The sequence below is a fragment of the Thalassophryne amazonica genome, chromosome 10 (assembly GCF_902500255.1).
Source record: "Thalassophryne amazonica chromosome 10, fThaAma1.1, whole genome shotgun sequence".
Taxonomy (NCBI): Eukaryota; Metazoa; Chordata; class Actinopteri; order Batrachoidiformes; family Batrachoididae; genus Thalassophryne; species Thalassophryne amazonica.
Genome location: NC_047112.1, coordinates 74652371 through 74670675, shown reverse-complemented (window position 1 = coordinate 74670675; position 18305 = coordinate 74652371). Strand labels below are relative to the sequence as shown.

The 18305-nt window shown below is 41.9% G+C and overlaps 1 protein-coding gene and 1 long non-coding RNA gene across 2 annotated transcripts in view; one reads left to right on the top strand and one right to left on the bottom strand.

The window, feature by feature from the left end:
* yjefn3 (YjeF N-terminal domain containing 3) overlaps positions 1-18305 on the top strand; it is a 185330-nt gene that overhangs the window by 27918 nt on the left and 139107 nt on the right. The window lies entirely within an intron of this gene.
* LOC117518993 lies at positions 400-8767 on the bottom strand. The gene is made up of 3 exons (XR_004563132.1): positions 8755-8767; positions 8543-8547; positions 400-642 (listed from the first exon to the last, which is right to left on the bottom strand). It is a non-coding gene; the product is annotated as an uncharacterized LOC117518993 (long non-coding RNA).

The window sequence follows — 18305 nt, the reverse complement described above, 5'->3', positions numbered from 1 at the left end:
TCAACAAAGGAGAAGTGCTCACTATCACAGATTCAGACTGGTTTGTGAACAATATTTGAGAGAAATGGTGATATTGTATATGTGGAAAAAGTTTTAGATCTTTGAGTTCATCTCATACAAAATGGGAGCAAAACCAAAAGTGTTGCGTTTATATTTTTGTTGAGTGTAGTTTTGAGGAATTCACAGTCTGGTGAAATATGGACTTGAAGGTTAAAAGCAGAGAGATAAGGGAGAGTGGAGGAGATGCGACCGCCCTCGTCGGAGTCCCAAGCTGTAATATAACGTAATAGAATGGGACTGTGTAAAAACAGGTGATTGGTGTGCAGATGTACAGTATCTTTCAATGCAGGGATGACCAATCTATACTTTGTGGTAGTGGGGGGTAAGTGGGGGTCTCTGGCATTGTTTATGAATCTAGCTGCGGATGGAAATAAGCTGTTTTTGTGTCTTGAGGTTTTAGTCCTGATGGACCTCAGCCTCCTGCCAGAGGGGAGGGTGACAAAAAGTTTGTGTCCTAGGTGGGAGGGATCAGCCACTATTGTCCTTGCTCTCCTCAGGGCCCTGGAGGTGTGCAGGTCCTGTAGGGATGGCAGACTACAGTCGATCACCTTCTCTGCTGCGTGGATGATACACTGCAGTCTGCTCCTGTCCTTAACAGTGGCAGCAGCGTACCAGATGATGATGGAGGAGGAGATGATGGACTCAGTGATGGTAGTGTAGAAGTTCACCATCATTGTTTTTGGCAGGCTAAACTTCCTCAGCTGCATGGAAGCAGTGTTGGCAAAATTCAAATGTGACACAACCCTAGGCAAAAGGACAAGATGAAGAAAGTCAGTACTGGAAGAATATTATGACGAAGCTTTACGTACATAATATTGTTATGAAGTATTTAATGGTCACACAAACATCTGCTTCTTTTGCAGAAGAAACATTAGCTCAAGTTCTTTGCCTGGCTCCATATTCGTTGTTCGAAACATTCAAGAGGGTCTGCAGTGCCATTTAATGGATGTCTTGGTTCGTGTCGACACGCCAGCATGAAAGATGCATGGAGGTGTGTGGGCACATATGTACATTAGATTAGACTGAACTTTATTAATCCCTTGGGAAGAAGCCCTCAGGGAAATCGAGGACGGAGCACACACGGATCATAAATGACCCTTTACTTTTTCAATAGGATCAGTCTAAGACTGACTGGGCAGACAATCAATCATAGGGTGACAGTTGTAGTGGCCATTCTGCTTATGGTGAAAAAAAAAAGTCCTAATAATAATAATAATAATAATAAGAAGAAGAAGCAGTGCTGCTGCACTACTAATGATGTTCTTTTTATATGATAAAACAGGATGTGGAAAATAAAAAGTCTGTGTTTTGTCTCCTAAAATAAAACTTGTCAAACATATCTGCAGTTGCTGTCTTTAAACTGTGCAGGAATCAGCCAGTTTGTGTTTCGCTACTCGACTCTGGGTGATTTTGAGACATTAGTCATTTTACTGGCAGCAGTTTTCCTTCCCGCTCTCACAAACGCATCAGTTGTGTGTGTGTTTTTGAAACTAAATAACATGTAGCTGGCTGGACTTTGAAACTGACCTTCAGAACATACTCGTCTTTTCTTCCTCGTCTCTGCATCCTTTCTCCTGCTGCTGATACCTCTGCTCGTCTCTCCCCACTGAGACACTTGACAAAGAATCGCACAGAGAGAAAGTGACAAGCTGCCAGGAGACAGACTGTCTGTAGAATCAACATTTTACTCTGAGGTGTCATTCTGATGGAAACGGTCCTCGTCATTTATTCTGCTTTGTCCTTCATGATTGAGCGCAGATGATAATCAAGACAGAATGGGCACAAAAGAAAACCCACAACATTTTGGATTACAAAGACTAGGAACTGGTGTAAAGCACATTTAGTGTGTAACACGCACTGAGTGTGTGTGTGTGTGTGTCTACAAACAATGTGTTCATGATGGATTGACAGGATTGATGGTGGCGTCTGGTTGGTGGCGGCTGATTTTACTGGCCTGCAACGTATGTTGGAAATCTTTGTTTTTCAAGGGTTTTTAAGAGGGTTCCACTGCTTTTTCAGCAAACATGCATCCTTGCATATATCTCCAGTCCAAACTCACAACCTAGTAACTCCATTGTTTTTTTTTATTAAAATTGAGATGATAGAGTTTTTGGAGTTACTATGGTTTGTGCTTCACGTTAAGGTATTGTTTATTGTAGTATCCCAATAAATAAACCAATACTCCAAAGGCAAAACCTAGAAAATTAATTCAAGGTGGCAGCGCTGTTGGTTTTAACTCAAATGGTTGAAGCTCCGTTCAAGACTTTAATAATTTGTATCTATTCCAGTAATTACCTGGATGAGTAGAGGAAAGAGATGTAGCCATGCGCCATCTCCTATTTCCAAGAATATAGAAATACTGCAGTTTGTTGCACCTGCAGTGAAGAAGCTCTTCTGGTTGGAAATTCCTGGAAATGATGTTAGATTTAGACATGTTAGATGTCAGATTCTCTGCTGTAATCAGTTTGGGAATGGTGCGGGTCCCTTGGGAATCTATACATTTGATGTCCGTGCTCCAAGACAATAGGCATGAATGGTCTTTGATGACTTTACAATGACTATTGCATGCAATGCCTCAGGATTAACCTGAGTCAAGGTCTACCTTCAGGATTCATTTGGTGGCCAAGCCTGTGTAGAAAAGGTAACAAACATGAATGTATTTGGAAACAAAGGTCATATTCAAATGTCAATGAGCCTCTTGCACATTGATGTCCTTAAGGACTTTCCCATACAATTAACACAGTTTAACACAAAGGTCATAGTTTGTCATTTGTATACTTCCAAACAGGCTATGGTTTCATACTAGTTTTTGCCTTGGTAATGTGTGATGGGTCTTTGATATTTGCAAAATCTTGTAACTGATTTCCCACCAAAAAGAATGGATATTTACGACTGACAATTATAGATGAGAATTATAAACTGTAGTGGACATTTATTATGCAGCCATCTCTTTTTCAAGAATAAACTGGACTCCAGTATTTATAAATGACATTTTCTTTTGTTTTCTCAAAACTAATTAAAAGTGAGTTACGAGGTTCTGCCTCTGGATGGGAGATAAGTCCAAATGTTACTCCAAAGAATAGCACTGATTTTATTTTTAAGGTCGGTATTCCATCCTCACGCTCCAGTCTGTGCTCTGTGCAAGACAAGCAGTGTCATGTAGTTTTGTACAGCCTACAGTCAGGTGCACATGTACTTAAATGGTGCATTCATTTTTTTTGTTGTTGTAATTTTGCCTCCTGTATGCCACATCCAAATAGAGTTGACATGAAACAATGATGATGTGCTTGTTGTGTAGACTCTCAGCTTTAACTGAAGGGTTTAATAAAAAATACTGTCACGAAAAGTGATTTAATATAGTAGTTCGTGATACCGTCATGAAAACCTTTTCATGACGGTATCACGAACTACTGTATTAAATCGTGTGATATTTTGTGAAGGTATCACAAAATATCACTGAACGTCTTTCACTTCATTTTACATCATTCATTAAGAAATACAAACAGGGTAGAACACCTGTCTGATGCCCCGGTTACACGGCAACTGTGATGGCTGGACGAAGGATAAAGTCAAAAAATGTCAAAAATCATTGTGAAAAGGTGCATGAAAGACCCTGCACTTTTCCCTGTCACCAAAAAGCCTGCGAATTAAGAGAACTGAAACAGAACTGAAAACAAAATTAGTTGACATTGTCAACGAAGGGAGCAAAACAAAACCAAAACTAACAAAAGAAAAATGAAATGAATGTTGAGTTTGACGCTTTAAAAGAAACATTCACAATGTGACCGAAAGCAGGTATAAAACTGAACACGGCCAGCAACAGCAGAGCGATTTTGTTTGTCTTCACAACAAGATTTGTTTGTATTCACATTCTGAGTTCTCGCGGCATGTCTGTACCTCATTGTACACTTTATCTGTGATACTACTTGTCCTGACAAGTACCTTTGACGAGTCCATGGCATCGGCCACGGAGAACTATCCGTGTCAGACGACAGCTACTCCCGAAGACACGCACACGCAGGCCAGCCACAAATATTTGCGTAGTTAAAGTAGTTGATAAAGCGTTCTTAACGCTATTGTTCTGTATAAAAACATTGCTTTGTTTTGTCCCAAAATTGAACGATTCATTAGTGATACAAGGATGTTTCATTCAGCTCCTCGAAGCTTTAGTTATTGATTCGTTCAGATATCATTGCGTTGGCCAACCTTTGTTCAATACTTAAGACTTGGGAGATTGACTGAACATGGGCGAAAGCCAAATGAAATGTTAACATTACGAAAACTAAGCAAATGATAAGAAACCCTCAAGAACAAATCAAAACAAAAATTGCGGTTCTCGGCGGTATTTGTTCAAATTTTTCAATAGTTTTAAAATTCTGACAAAGTGCTAGCTGCAGGAACGAAGCTGAATGAAGGTTTCCTCCGAAAGTCAGCGAAAGTCCAGATTTCTTGTGTCGGTTGGGCTTCCTTGTCCTTCAATAGTGCCATGTGCTTTATGCAAGCATGCATTAAAAAAAAAACCAAACAAAAAAACTGAGTGACTGAAAGAAGGAGATGGGTGAGGGAAGCCAGCAAGACACCCATGACAAGTTACTGGCTTCTGTTGGAGAAACTGTGCACAGTGCAAATTTTGCCTGTTGTATTATCAGTTATACAGCTTCATGTTGGAGCAGAGGAAGAGTTTCTGAAAAAAGATGTGAACTTTCAGCTATAGTTTACTATTAGATGTATGGGAGGATCAAGCCTAGATTTGTGTTAAAACCCTTTTCATCTCCACTCCACCATGAACCTATGAGTGGTGATATGACAGAGAACGGTTGTATAGTTTCTCCAGTCACAGCCACAGAAGCCTATAACACCTTCAGAGTTGTCACGAGCACAAGTCGCTCAGTTTTTGAGAACTGCCTTCTAATCTAGACAGTTTTACCTCACACAACCATCGTGACTGATGTAAATTAAGTCAGACAAGAATGTGATCATTTGTGTTAACAATAATCTTCATATTTAGTTTAGGGCTTCTAAAAATGGAGGGACTGTGTATAAAATTCCTATTTTTGTTAAACCCACAGCGCAGCACATTTTTCATCATCCGCTTACTAAAGCCACTTATTCCAGTTAAAAGTCGTGGGGGTGCTGGAGCCTGTCCCAGTGAACATTGGACAAGAGGTGGGGTACACCCCTGACAGTCTCCCCACTCCATCACAGAGGAAAACAATACAAACTGACACTGTCCTGGCATTTGTGGACCAAACTGTATATGTTGTACTTAATTTATTGACAGACAAAACGGCATAATCAAAACACTCATACTCACGGAATCATAAACTTAAAGTTAGCACAAGCAGATCAACTGTTCTACAACAAGAAATACTAGCAAAGTCACCCCCAAAGGACAATTTGACTTAAATCATGAGGGTTTTGCAAATATTTGGATACAGTAAGAACAGCATGAAATGTTTACTGCAACACACAGACGGAGTGGAGTGATGCACGCATTAATTACTTCATGGGCGCAAGCTCAAATGTGGAAGAGAAAAGACTGCAGACATATATATATATATATATATATATATATATATATATATATGTACAGGTGACCCTGTTAACTCACGAATGCGTAACTCGTGTGCGTTTCGGCTTTACTCACGGTCGATTTGTGCACCCCGAAAATTTAGACTATTGTATAAAGAACCTCATTAACTCATGATCTCAGATAACTTTTGCTAGTTAATGAGGTTCACCTGTCTGTGTATATATACAACCCCAATTCCAATGAAGTTGGGGCATTGTGTGAAATGTAAATAAAAACAGAATACAGTGATTTGCAAATCCTCTTCAACCTATATTTAACTGAATACACCACAAAGACAAGATATTTAATGTTCAAACCGATAAACTTTATTGTTTTTGTGCAAATATTTGCTCATTTTGAAATGGATGCCTGCAATGTTTCAAAAAAACTGGGACAGTGGTATGTTTACCACTGTGTTACAACACCTTCTAACAACACTCAATAAGTGTTTGGGAACTGAGGACACTAATTGTGAGTGTCATGATTGGGTATAAAAGGAACATTCCCAAAATGCTCAGCCATTCACAAGCAAAGATGGGGTGAGGATCACCACTTTGTGAACAACTGAATGAAAAAATAGTCCAACAGTTTAAGAACAATGTTTCTCAATGTTCAATTGCAAGGAATTTAGGGATTTCATCATCTACAGTCCATAATCTAATCAGAAGATTCAGAGAATCTGGAGAACTTTCTACATGTAAGCGGCAAGGCTGAAAACCAACATTGAATGCCCATGATCTTTGATCCCTCAGGCGGCACTGCATTAAAAACAGACATCATTGTGTAAAGGATCTTACCGCGTGGGCTCAAGGACGCTTCAGAAAACCACTGTAAGTTAACACAGTTCGTCGCTACATCTACAAATGCAGGTTAAAACTCTCCAATGCAAAGCGAAAACCATACATCAACAACATCCAGAAATGCCGCCGCCTTCTCTGGGCCCGAGCACATTTGAAATGGACAGACGCAAAGAGGAAAAGTGTACTATTGTCTGATGAGTCCACATTTCAAATTGTTTTTGGAAATCATGGACGTCGTGTCCTCCGGACAAAAGTGGAAAAAGACCATCCAGATTGTTACCAGCGCAAAGTTCAAAAACCAGCATCTGTGATTGTGTGTTAGTGCCCATGGCATGGACAACTTACACATCTGTAATGGCACCATCAATGCTGAAAAGTACATCTAGGTTTTGGAGCAACACATGCTGCCATCCAAGCAACGTCTTTCTCAGAGACGCCCCTGCTTATTTCAGCAAGACAATGCCAAGCCACATTCTGCACGTGTTACAACAGTGTGGCTTTGTCATAAAAGAGTGCAGGTACTAGACTGACCTGCCTGCAGTCCAGACCTGTTGTCCATTGAAAATGTGTGGCACATTATGAAGCGCAAAATACGACAATGGAGACCCCAGACTGTTGAACAACTGAAGTTGTACATCAAGCAAGAATGGGAAAAAATTCAACCTACAAAGCTTCAACAATTAGTGTCCTCAGTTCCCAAACGTTTATTGAGTGTTGTTAGAAGGAAAGGTGATGTAACACAGTGGTAAACATACCACTGTCCCAGCTTTTTTGAAACGTGTTGCAGGCATCCATTTCAAAATGAGCAAATATTTGCACAAAAACAATAAAGTTTATCAGTTTGAACATTAAATATCTTGTCTTTGTGGTTCAACTGTCAGAGTGCTGCTAAGCCCAAAGTCACACCGCAGGCACAAATTTGTCGCTCTGCTTCTATGTCTACATCGCATCATAGCACTGTGGTTTTTCCAAGGCTGTTGACTGGTGCTCGGTGGTGATGGCCACTCTGGCTCAGATTCTCACCATGATGCCTCAGCCCCTTGGCAATTCCTTCAAACCATTCCAGTCATCCACACAGCTTCCTCAGAGTTGCTTTCCTTGCTCCCTGTCATCACACACCACCTCCATGCCACTCCCACCTCATGGCCATGCCCGGGCCACGTTCTTGTATCGTAGCTGACCCCTTTATATTCCTCCCTCTAACCACCACTCGCACCATTGTCAGCTACATTTCTTTTCCTTCTCTGGGTTACAAAGTCACAGGACCTTCCTTCAGGCTGCCGTTCGGGTGCTGTTATTCACCTGCCATCTTAATCTAATGTCATCACAATCAAATGGTCTGAGAAGACCAAAATAGATCATTTTAAGCATCAAAATAAATGCCTTGGCATTAGCCAAATATTACACCTCTTTGTAAAGAAACCATTTTGACCACAAGTGTCTATAGTAGCAGCTTCATGATGTGGGGAGGCGCTCCCTCTTATTAGGACAAAATAATAAAAAAAATAAATAAATGCACCAGTACTGCATCGATGGGAACCGTGACGCAGTTTGCAATGAAGACTTTATTGCAGCTGTTGTCATCGTATTTGTTCTGTCAATTACATCAGTACTCAAATATCAGTTTGTGCAGCAGGAGGATCTGTAATCTGTAATCCTTGAGGTTAATTTTAACATCTTTTAAACAGTCATCTCTTGGATCAGTCAGTGTTTATCATGTGCTGTTTTCTAAAATATAAAAAAAACCTTTAAATTGCAAATTGCAAATTGTATGCATTTAGCAGATCTTTGCTGCAAAAAACTAAAAACATTATTTTGCAAGCTGTTTGTAGTCAGTTTAGTACAGTCAAGCTGAAAACCATCTGTCCTGCCGTTTCTCTGGAAAAATCTTGAGCACTTTCTATTCATTTTTACTCATTTGTGTGTGTGTGTGTGTGTGTGTGTGCGTGTGTGGGGGGGTGGGGGGGTGTAATTGACTAAGTGTGGGTTGAATTGTGTGTACATGTGCCCATGCATTTATTTTTAGTATCTTTAGCAGACAGGAATAATCCATCACATCTTGTTTATTAAGTACTGACAGAAGAGTCAATCACAAAGTCCACGAACTGACCAGCGCTGTCCATCAATGAACAGCAGTGGTGAAAAGGACCACACATTATCTTCCATCACTGGCAGTTCCTTTCTTAATAAGCAGTAGATGAGAATTATGGATACACAAGCACACACACATCTTCAACTGCTTACTCCATTTAAGGGTTTATTGTTTATTGTTGTTTATTTATTTGGATCACCATTAGCAGCTACTCTTCCTGGGGTCCACACAACTCAACAAACATAATATACAGAAATCAAAAATGCATTCAAAAATATATAAAATAAGAAATAATAAAAAAGGAAAAAATAAAACAAAAACAATCAAGTTCCAATCAAATTAATCATCACATCTCGTTCATCTATATACACAAAAAACTTATTTATAAATGATCAAAAGTTAAACCCAGATTGCTTGTTATATCCACAAATGTTGTTTTAGAAGTTCCTTAAAAGAACATTCATTTGAAGTGAGTTTGATCCATTCCGGTAATAAATTCCATTCCTTCATACCCCTAAAATACGAGGTCTGTTAGAAAATTATCCGACCTTTTTATTTTTTGCAAAAACCATATGGATTTGTATCATGTGTGATTGCATCAGCCAAGCTTGAACCTTCGTGCGCATGAGTGAGTTTTTTCACGCCTGTCGGTTGCGTCATTCGCCTGTGAGCAGGCTTTGTGTGAGCAGTGGTCCACTCCTCTCGTCTGATTTTTATTGCGAATAAAATGTCTGAACGATTTGGAGCTTTGCTACATCAAATTTTTCCAGAAACTGTGAGAGACCTCCAGGTGGACAACATTCGGAAAATTCAGATGGCTTTCAGGGATGATTTTATGGGGATTACACAGATTAAGGAGTGCTCCAGCCGGTTTAAAGACCGCCCACAGCGTCTGAGAACGCGGCGCACTCCGAGCGCCGATCCACAGGCTGACACCCCGCTGAAACAACCAGATCGTTTCCAAAGTGAAGGCTTTATTGATTCGGGACGTTGTTTGACTTCCACAGAAATGGCAGAAGACGTGGACATCAGCACTTTTTTGGCACATTCCACTGTTACAGGAGTTTTTGTCATGGAAAGAGAAGCGGAGGGATGCACCACGGAGCCGTTCATGGCGTGGGACAAAACCACCTCCGTGTTGGTCTCACAGGACGGCTTTGAGATGGCTTTCAGATGGCTTTCGGTGGCTTTTCAGTTGTGTGACTATCCGAGAAATTGTGGATGAGCTGGACATGCCAGAACATGTCCTGTGAGGCTTCATCACGGCGTTGCTTTGCGCCATGCGGCTCCGTCCCGAGGCGCGAATTTCTCCGCACGTCTGTCTCAGTGTGCCGAAAAAGTGCTGATGTCCACGTCTTCTGCAATTTCTGTGGAAGTCAGACGATGTCCTGGATCAACAAAGCCTTCACTTTGGAAATGAACGGCACATTCCACTGTTACAGGAGTTTTTGTCATGGAAAGAGGAGCGGAGAAATTCGCGCCTCGGGACGGAGCCGCATGGCGCAAAGCAACGCCGTGATGAAGCCCCACAGGACATGTTCTGGCATGTCCAGCTCATTCACAATTTCTCGGATAGTCACACGACTGAAAAGCCACCAAAAGCCGTCTGAAAGCCATCTGAAAGCCGTCCTGTGAGACCAACATGGAGGTGCTTTTGTCCCGCGCCATGAGCGGCTCCGTGGCACATCCCTCCGCTTCTCTTTCCATGACAAAAACTCCTGTAACAGTGGAATGTGCCGAAAAAGTACTGATGTCCACGTCTTCTGCCATTTCTGTGGAAGTCAGACGACGTCCCGGATCAACAAAGCCTTCACTTTGGAAATGATCTGGTTGTTTCAGTGGGGTTTCAGCCTGTCAATCGGTGCTCGGAGTGCGCCGCACACTCAGCCGCTGTGGGCGGTCTTTAAACCGGCTGGAGCACTCCTTAATCTGTGTAATCCCCATAAAATCATCCCTGAAAGCCATCTGAATTTTCCGAATGGTGTCCACTTGGAGGTCTCTAACAGTTTCTGGAAAGATTTGATGCAGCAAAGCTCCAAATTGTTCAGACATTTTATTCGCAATAAAAATCCGACGAGAGGGGTGGACCACTGCTCACACAAAGCCTGCTCACAGGCGAATGACGCAACCGACAGGCGTGAAAAAACTCACACATGCGCATGAAGGTTCAAGCTTGGCTGATGCAATCACACGTGATTCAAATCCATATGGTTTTTGCAAAAAATAAAAAGGTCGGATAGTTTTCTAACAGACCTCGTATGACAGTGTTCTTTATGGCAATAGTCCTGGCTACAGGTAGCATAAAGTTTCCCACCACAGCATGTCTGGTTATGTATCCATGATTTTCTGAACTGAAAGAGAAATTCCTAAACAAAATACAAGGTAACTTGGTGACAATAACCTTTCTGGTAAAAATAATCAGCGAATATAAGTCTATCTTTAACAAACAGCCAGTTTAAATTTTTATGCATTGTAATGATATTTGTCCTACAACTGCACTTATGTGCGATACGAGCAGCCTTATTTTGAATAATCTGTAATTTATTTATAATTTCTCCGGAGGCATTTGACCAAACTGCTGGGCAATAATCCAGGTATACTAATAATATTGCTTTAATAGCATAATTCAAAGTTGTACAACTTAAAAACCTTGCATGTCTTCTCATAATCAATATACCCCTGCCCATTTTTACAGAAATATTATTTATATGTTTTTTCCATGATAATTTTCAGTCTACCATTACACCCAGCAGCTTAGCAGTCATAGGGCATGAGGTGGGGTTCACCCTGGACAGGATGCCAGTCTGTCGCAGGGCCACATATAGACAAACAAACACATTCACACCTGCATGCACACCTACGGACAATTTTAAAGTTTCCAATCCAGAGGGAACCCACACAAATACAGCGAGAACATGCAAACTCCACACAGAAAGGCCACAGGTGGGAATCGATCCCATGACCTTCTTGCTGTGAGGCAACAGCGCTAACCACTAAGCCACTGTGCTGCCAGAATTACGGATTTAATCTAAAATAAATGCTGTGTCACAATGCAACAAACTGAGGAGACTTAAAGCACCTTGACACTTGCACAAATTTGATCCCCTCACTGTTACAGCCTTATTCCAAAATGGAGTGAATTCCTGTTTTCCTTCAAACTTCTGCACACAACACCCCATAATGACAACATGGAAAAAGTATTTTGTAATTTTGCAAATTTATTAAAAAAAAAAAAAACAACAGAAAGAAATAAGAAGCATGTAAGTATTCAAAGCTTTTGCTCAGTACTTTGTTGATGCACCTTTGGCAGCAATTACAGCCTCAAGTCTTCTTGAATATGACGCCACAAGCTTGGTGCACCCATCTTTGGTCAGTTTTGTCCATTCCTCTTTGCAGCACCTCTCAAGTTCCAACAGATTGGATGGGGAGCGTCAGTGTACAGCCATTTTCAGATCTCTCCAGAGATGTTCAGTCAGATTCAGGTCTGGGCTCTGGCTGGGCCACTCAAGGACATTCACAGAGTTGTCCTGAAGCCACTCCTTTGATATCTTGGCTGTGTGCTTAGGGTCATTGTCCTACTGAAAGATGAACCGTCGCCCCAGTCTGAGGTCAAGAGTGTTCTGGAGCAGGTTTTCATCCAGGATGTCTCTATACATTGCTGCATTCATCTTTCCCTCAATCCTGACTTGTCTCCCAGTTCCTGCTTCTGAAAAACATCCCCACAGCATGATGCTGCCACTACCATGCTTCACTGTAGGAATGGTGCCTGGTTTCCTCAAAAGATGGTGGATTGCTGCAGAGATGGTTGCCCTTCTGGAAAGTTCTCCTCTTTCCACAAAAGAATGCTGGCGCTCTGACAGAGTGACCATCAGGTTCTTGGTCACCTCCCTGACTAAGATCCTTCTCCCCTGATCACTCAGTTTAGAAGGGTGGCCAGCTCTATGAAGAGTCCTGGTGCATCTGAACTTCTTCCATTTACAGATGATTGAGGCCACTGTGCTCACTGGGACCTTCAAAGCAGAAGAGATATTTTTGTATCCTTCCCCAGATTTGTGCCTCAAGACAATCCTGTCCTAGTGGTCTGTCCCTGCTGCAATGGTGTGTGAGTCCAGAATGTAATTCTCAACATCCAATGTTCAATGTTGTTAGCTAGTATATAATAGTTTTTCCAAAATATTATTCCTATTAACAATCCATTTTGGTGGCATTCTTCCTTGACCCAAAATACATAAGCACAGCAAACACACACACACGCGCACACACACACACACACACACACACACACACACACACACACACACACACACACACACACACACACACACACACACACACACACACACACACACACACACACACACACACAGAGGCCACTTGGCTTTAATATGTAGATTAGCTAAGCTCTGTGATAGACGCTCCGTCTTGTCCATGTTGGTTGGACCATACCTCTCGCCCAGTGACCACTGGGATAGGCTCCAGCTCCCTCGTGACACAAAGACACCTGCCCCCCCCCCCCTCACCAACCATTGTCATGGTATAATTTGGAGTTCATCTGAAGTTACAGCTGTGATCATCCGCTGGTGGCTGGAACATAAACACTTCTCTCAAGAAAAGGGAGAGAACCGTGTATTTATGTGGCCTTTATTTCGAACATGTTTTGATCCAGGAAGTATTGTTTTATGAAGGCAAACTGAATCACGGGAAAAATGCAACATTATTACTTTTTATTCCCTGGTGCGGAACCAAAGAAACAAACCGTAGGTATAAATGTTGGCCTTATTTTACAGCAAAAGCTGTTTCTTTTCATTTTCTTTTCAAACCCCTTCAGCGTTTTCTCCAGACCCCTCGGGGTGACTTGCTGTCAGAGGTCCAAGCTGAGGAATGTGACTGGAACAAAAGTGTTCTCATGGTGATTCGTTCTGTGTTGTGGTGACAGAATGGGAGCGATGCCCAGTAGCTACTTGGTTTGGTGCTCCTCCACTGACAAAAATAAAAAAAAAGTAGTGGGGAGACGTACAGCAGCGAAGACAGATCTAAACACACAGCCAGAGACAGAGTGAAAGAAACGAGGTGGTGATGGCCAGTGAACTGATAATAACACCCAGAGGGGGCAGTGTCTTCCTGCTCACTTTTCTGTCAGCTATTACCACTTGTCAGTCATATCAGTTTTGTAACTGTTGCTATAGAAACCAACCTTAGTTGCTTCATACCATGAGATGTCGGCCAGGTGATTCATGCAGGTGATGCTTTGGACAGTTTTATAGCACGTTTAATTGGAATATAATGTTTGTGTGAGTGAGACCTTAAAGCAGGACCGCAGTGATCATGAGAGAGTCTAAAGGTTCTGGACTATATGAGAGCTCGTGCAGGATGGCTGAGCATGACAGAGGACTGCAGTGTGGGGAAGGACTCAGCAAGAGAGGCAGGCCCAAGCTGCACAGGAGGGCGTGAGAGTGAGATACTTCTCCTGAACTTCAGTTAAATCTGTCTTAGAACAGAAACACCACGGTGGCTCCATGTGGGAGAGAACGTGTGTTCCTTTGGCTTCAGGTCATGATAACACATTAAGTTTTGGATTCAATTTTAAACCTGCACACTAGTGGTGCTTGCTGGGATATTGGTTTTTGGTCCTGTGTGTCTGTCATAATTTGATTTCTGACATATGTTTTTACACCACCAGACTCCACATCTACTAGCTGTACACTGCAAAACTGTCCCTGTCAAAATAAGACAAATAATCCAAAATCTAGCCAAATTGTCTTGTATTAAGCAAAAATAAAAAAATAAAAAAATAAAGTAAAATAATAATAATAATCTGCCAGTGGGGTAAGAAAAATTCCTTGGTTAGAATTCTCAAAACTAGCAAAATGTCTAGGCAGTGAATAATCAAAATGTGCCTTAAAACTAGACAGAATTCTTATTTGAAGATTAGCCTCTGTCTTAAAATAAGGGAAACAGTCTTGTTCCTTTGCTTGGATGATTTGAAATCCATTGCCTTTCCTTGTTACTGGTTAAATACAGCTTGATATTAGCTGGAAAAACTTAAGAAAAAGTGAGATACATTTTCCCAAAATAAGACATTTTTTCTTATGTAAAAAAAATGCTTGACAAGATTATTTTTCTATTTAGACAATAATGAAATCCAATTTTCTTTAAACAAGTCTTTTTTTTCTTACTTAGATTCATTTTTGCAGTGTAGATACAAAGATCAGAGTGATGTAATCTGCATTTCTTCAAGTAAGACAGCATCATAGACAATAATTAAAGTAGATTAGTAGGTACATAGATACAACAAAATTCATCCTCTACATTTAACCTATTCATCAAATTACAGTTCGACACAATCCAATCACTGGCAGCATTGGGCAGCTCCAGTCTGGCGCCTGACTCCAGGATCTACACACACTGAAAGGAGATAAGAAAGGAGCGCGACTCTAATGTAGGGATATCCTGCTAAGTTTTTTTTTAAAATTTAGATAAGTGTCTTTAAATATTGCATATCTGTCAGTACCATGTCCTGATCCGATACGTGTATTCATCTTGGAATCCAGTGGTTTAGCCCCATCACTGATTTGAACTAAAAAAATGAATAAAGTTAATCAAATGTGTCTACGATTGATCACCTTTCTTTAAAGCAAAGTTTGAAGTTGTCGATGGGATCTAACTTAAAAAATGTGAAGAAACATCAGCAGCCACTAAAGGGGATTTGTGGCATTGAAGCTGAGCTCCTCTAGATGGAGATGGTCTTCTCTTGGCACTGCAGTTTTTGTTTCAGTCTGGGAGACAGGTATCATCCATACAGATTGGAAGAAAGGACTTCTTGTCCCAATCGGGAAAGGAAAGGGAAATCATATGGACTGTAAGATCTACAGGAGTATCACACTGCTCTCTGTGCCAGGGAAATTGCTTGCAAGGATTATTATGTCCACCAAGTTCAGTCTGTGACTATTCAGTGTGTAAATTGCATGAAGGTTTTTAGAGATGCAAATGGTACCCAGAACCATTTACTGAAAATAAAGTCTAAAGGACCTAAATGACATGGTGAGATGCTGAAGAGCTTCGCTCATTCATGTCCGTGACAAATAGATATTACGTCTGTGAGCCAAAGACTTTGGTGAACCCATTTCTGATGCCAAAACATTTTTCCCACAAGAATAAAGATATTTTCAATAAATATTTGAAGAATTTTGTAAAAACCCATTTTGTTTTTCCAGATTTCAGCCAAAATATTTCTACATACAGTGTTCAAGACTAAAAAACATTCTGAAAGCTGAGATTGTTGTGAACATTTTGATATGTAACACATGGGCATTATCAACAAAACAAAAACAAAAAACCCTGGATCCCAGAGGGTTAACCTCTATAGCATTATTGCTGTTGTAAATTTGATATGAGAGATTGGATTATATGTACTTTTACTTCAGATATGTCCCTCATTTCCTGACACAGAAATATCTGCAGTGTTTTTTTTATTTCTTTCAACTTGCAAAAGTGCACAAAGTGCACATATGAAACCTAAAGGTTTGTCATTGTGACAAACACAATGGATGTCAGTGAAATGTTATTAGTATTGGCTATTATTTTCCACGAAACTATTAAGGTAATGCATCCAAATACTGTTAACTGTCGAGATGTAGGTGTGAAAGGACGAGAAGACAGTTCAACAGAAAGGTTGAAACAATGGTTGCACATTGTAATGAGATTAGTCTGTGCTGCTTCCCATTTTAGTTGTTATATGAAGGCTAAAGCTGTTCTCACAGACAGAACACACATACACAAACCCTTTACCCTCTAATTGGGCTGTACAGACTTAAAAAGGGAATAACCAAATACCCACATCCCTACCGATACAAATACAACATAAAGCTGCAAAGTCAGGTGAAATGCAGCACATCCCCAAATTAGTTTGCAGAGTAACAAAGAGCAACAATTAAGACAAACACAGACACCTTCAAAATTATTCAAATCCCTTAAACCGCAAGCCATTGTCATGATGTGAATAACATTATATGAAACAAGGCATGAGTCATTACTCAGAAGAGATCGAATGTATACACATCACACTGTTATTTAAAACAATTTATGATGCCATCACACAGTCAAGATAATTGAGTATTAAATGCAGAAAAAACACCCTCACAACAGGACTCACCATGCCTGTGCTCCACTGTCAGATTTTTAATTTTTTTTGGCATAATGCTTGATGTATGGAGCAGCCGGAGTGGCCATAGAGAGAAAATGAATCAAAATGGGGCAACAAATTCTCATCAAAACCTCATGCACACAGAATAGCATTTGCAACACTCCAAATCAGAAAAAGTGGGAGCGATATGGATTGTGACATGCAGGTGGCATCCGTTATTACATGTAATCCATCATGCATTGACTACAGCACTATACCACTAATTTCACCCTTATTTGCATAATGTTTCATTCTTCTTCTTCTTTTTTTGCATTGTGATCAGCGTCTGTATCATCTGCAATCCTACAATGAATTTCACACATAGAAATAAAGAGATGGGTGTAGTTTTGGTTCTATTCTGCTTTAACTGTTGTGAAAGTGTAGGAACACGGACCCACAACAGGGGCGCAAATGAACGGACAATGAAGGAAGTCAAATAACAACACAACCAACACGGCGAATGTGAAATTTAACAGTCAGTCAATTACAAGGGTGACGTGTGGGCAGGCTCAAAGATAACAGACATCCGTCCAAAGCAGAACCGGAACCACACGATTTCCTCCGCCACCGAACCCTGGGAATACTGGAGCCGCCAAGTCCCGAACACCCAGGTGGCCACTGCCTCCGCTTGTCGGATCTGGTACTGCTGGCGAGGAACAAAAACAGTTAGATGTGGGTGCGTGTGCACCCAGCAACACGTATGGTGGGAATGCCACCTCCACCTCTCGTCGAAAAAAGAAACAGAATATCTGCTGTCCAACACACACAAGCAATAGATATTCCTGTCAGAGAATCAACACAGTCAGCTGAGATCGTTACCTCCTTGGTAGAGCGATATCTCGGCAGAGAAGTGGAGATGACGTCTTGCAGATATACCGCTGCGGATCAGATGATTGGTAACAGCTGTCGTAGGTGACAGCTGTCACCCCGGCTGCTCCTGTGAGATGGCAGCGCCCTCTGGTGCCTGGAGCCCGCACTCCAGGCAGGGTGCCCTCTGGTGGTGGTGGGCCAGCAGTACCTCCTCTTCAGCGGCCCACACAACAGGACCCCCCCCTCAACGGGCGCCTCCTGGTGCCCGACCAGGCTTGTCCGGGTGGCGGCGGTAGAAATCGGCCAGGAGGGCCGGGTCCAGGATGAAGCTCCTCTTCACCCAGGAGCGTTCTTCGGGGCCGTACCCCTCCCAGTCCACCAAATACTGGAAGCCCCGGCCCATCCTTCGGACATCCAAAAGCCGGCGCACAGTCCAAGCCGGCTCGCCATCGATGATCCGGGCAGGAGGTGGTGCCGGACCCGGAGTACAGAGGGGTGAAGTGTGATGTGGCTTAAGTCGGGACACATGGAAAACGGGATGGATCCGCAGTGAGGCCGGAAGCTGAAGCCTCACTGCGGCTGGACTGATGACCTTGAGGATCTTAAACGGACCGATATACCGATCCTGCAATTTAGGGGAGACCACTTGGAGGGGAATGTCCTTAGTTGACAACCACACTTCCTGCCCTGGCCAATACGTAGGGGCCGGGGTCCGCCGACGGTCTGCATGGGCCTTTGTCCTCATCCGGGCCCTCAGCAAAGCAGAACGGGCGGCACGCCACACCCGAC